Source organism: Sciurus carolinensis, chromosome 4, assembly GCF_902686445.1.
Source record: "Sciurus carolinensis chromosome 4, mSciCar1.2, whole genome shotgun sequence".
In the NCBI taxonomy this organism is placed as follows: domain Eukaryota; kingdom Metazoa; phylum Chordata; class Mammalia; order Rodentia; family Sciuridae; genus Sciurus; species Sciurus carolinensis.
Genome location: NC_062216.1, coordinates 50454786 through 50457909, shown reverse-complemented (window position 1 = coordinate 50457909; position 3124 = coordinate 50454786). Strand labels below are relative to the sequence as shown.

The following is a 3124-nucleotide window of genomic DNA, read 5'->3' as shown; positions in this document are numbered from 1 at the left end:
TATTTTGTTAAGGATCTTTGCATCTATATCCATCAAGGATATTGGTCTAAAATTTTCTTTCCTTGATGTGTGTCCCGACCCGCAGGACATCAATGAGGACGGCGAACCTAAGAGAGAAGGAATGAAAGGGACAAGAGACACAGGGAGTGGCAGCAAGACAGGAATTCTGATCAAGTTGCAAATTTTTATTGTTCTCACGGGTATTTATGCTGAGGGAATAAGGGGTATGACGAGGTGCAGGCTGGTTGTCTGTGTTCTTCTATTGGGCTCCTGATAGGGTGCAAGTTCGCGCTGGCAGGAAGGTGAAGTCCCGGAAAAGAAGCAGGGACGGCGCCATAGGTGCCATATTGTCAGAATTATCAGCCAGGAGGTGGGGAGGGACACTGCTGCTTATCATAAAGGTCAGCACGTCCTCAGAATGAGAACTTCTTCTTGGTCCCTGACAGATGTGTCTTCCTGGTTTGGGTATGAGGGTGATATTAGTTTCATAGAATGAGTTCGGTAGGGTACCCTCCTTTTCTATTTCCTGGAATGCTTTGAGAAGTATTGGAATGAGTTCTTCTTTGAAGGTCTTGTAGAAATTGGCTGAGAATCCGTCTGGTCCTGGGCTTTTCTTGGATGGTAGATTTTTAATGGCTTCTTCTAAAAAGGGACATTCTTAAGGGAGAGGGTGGGTCCTCTTAGAGTGGAGAGGGACAGTGTGCCTCTCTTGTGCTCAGTTTTACTGGGGATCCTAGAGAAGTTTTCTAGAAAGTCCGCCCTGGTTCTCCTCTTGACTTTTGACTGACAGAAAGATGACATAAGACTTTCAAGTACCCACTGCCGTCACAACTCTAGGTCACTTGGCCTATGCTGACCAGTTCTAATTAGATTCTTTTTTATTTCTTTTTCTTTTTTTTTTTTTTTTTTTTTTTTGTACCAGAGATTGAACCCGGAGGTGCTTAACCTCTGAGTCACATCCCCAGCCCTTTTTGTATTTTATTTTGAGACAAGTTCTTGCTAAGTTACTTAGAACCTTGCTAAATTGCTGAGGCTAACTTTGAATTTGCAATCCTCTTGCCTCAGCCTACCGAGTCACTGGGATTACAGACTTGCACCACATCTAATTAGATTCTTAACCATATATTAGAACACATATTTTATGGTCAGGAGGAATTATCCTTATTTCCCTGAGTTTCAAGATCTGGTCTATGAAAAAGTCACAAAAGTTTCTCCCCTCAGGGTAACTTGGGCTCCTCCTATTGACATTATTTGGAGCCTGCATTTCTCCTGTAGATAACAGGTAGTGTGCTGAGAAATGTGACATAGCCTGTTCATTTTGGCCAGGGCTGTAGGTAAATTGCTTCTTGGAAAAGAAAGCATAAGGGGGTCATCACAACAGATCCATTTTACAGAATTATTCTCTTAACCTCATGTTCCCACCATTCTCATCTGTCTGTCCCCTGTGTTAGGGGACATGAAAACAGGCTGCAGTCAGGGATGGACACTGTCCCTCCTGAAGGAGTTTTGTGCTAAAGACCTGTTGCTGGGAAAAGACATATCCAAGGCAACATGGTCCCTGCTCCTCTGTGGCCCACACAGCAAGTACAAATGCCCGTGATAGCTACAGTGCTCCTTAACAGGGACAAATGCTCAACTGCAGCTTCATCTTGGTCAAGGCCTCCATATACATTTTCATCTACATTCATGCTCAGCTATTATTGCCTGAGCACGTCCACTGTGAGTTGAGGAGGATGCAGCACCCTGCCCTGGGCTGCCTCTCATCAAGGCAGATGCTCCATTTCTTCATATTGAATTTCTTTGCAGGTCCCCTGCCTGTAGAGGGCACTCAGTCCCTCAGAAAGTCCTGACCATGGTGACTCTCCACAGAGTTGTCCGTGGTATTTCAAAATTGTCAAGGTCATGAAAAACAAAGAAAGGGTGAGAAATTGCTAGACTGGAGGAGACTAATTGGAACAAGTTATCTAGATCTCTAATAAGATGTTGAAGAGAGAGAGAGAAAGAAGTAACCTCATTCAGTGTATATGTAGCTATTTACAATATGTCTTAGTATTATTAGAGGGATATCAAAAGACTTAGCTCTAAGTATGCTAGTAAAATATTAGACAGTGATTGCTTTAATTTTTCTTGTCTTATATTAGAGCAATGTGTTCAGGAGTCCCATGATGGGCAAACCCATAAATGTCCATGGATTTTGAATCAGATGAGACCTATACCCTCTAAACATTTTATACAACCTACTGCTTCCATGTGTTTCCCAAGGAAAACCAAGGGGAAGTAGTGACTTTCTGGATATGAAAAACAGGCATTCCAAAAGTAGGGAGAGAATCAGTGGGTTTCAAATAAATTATGACTCTCCTTTGAGTCAATGGCCATGACTCTCAGTACAATTATTCCAAGCTAGAAGCTGATCAGTTATTGAACATTCTTCCACATTCCTGGGAGACTTTAGGTAAGAAATACACATTTCCTATATCTTGTCACCTCGCAGGATACTATGATTTGCCTGCTTTAGTCGACCGAGTGGTTTGTTCTTTACAGTTCTCTCAAGATAGAGAACATGAACCAGTTAACCACCAAGAGTCCTACCTTAGATAGTGGAAGGGAGAAGGGATTGGAGTAGGCACATTGTAAATTCCTCTGAGTACTATATCCCAAAATGTATTCAATTTTAATTTTTTTAAATTAATTAATAATTTTTCTTACCACACGTCCCACATGGGCTAGAGAAAGGGTTCCTATAGGAGGGATGGGCTGGCTGCAAAATAAAAGGTTTGAAATTTATTTATCAGAAATAACAACAGAAGGACTGGGGATATAACTCAGTTGGTAGAGTGCTTGCCTTACAAGCATAAGGCCCAGGGTTCAATCCCCTGTACCACAAAAAAAAAAAAAAAGAAAAGAAAAGAAAAAGAATAAGAAATAACAACAGAAGACAGAGTTATCTTTAAGGCAGGGACATGACCAATTGAGCCATCCATAAGGGTCTGGCTCTAACAAAGGAAGGAGCCGTGCTTGCTTTATTTATATCAAAACAGGTCAAAAGGGTAGGACCTTCTTCAGCAAAAACAGAATGGGGGGTGGAGGTTAGCAAGCCATTTGGCTCTAGCAGGTCACTCCTAAA

The 3124-nt window shown here is 42.0% G+C and overlaps 1 non-coding gene across 1 annotated transcript; it reads left to right on the top strand.

The window, feature by feature from the left end:
- Positions 1 to 2810: 2810 nt before the first annotated feature.
- Trnav-uac (transfer RNA valine (anticodon UAC)) lies at positions 2811 to 2884 on the top strand. The gene has a single exon. It is a non-coding gene; the product is annotated as a tRNA-Val (tRNA).
- Positions 2885 to 3124: the final 240 nt, after the last annotated feature.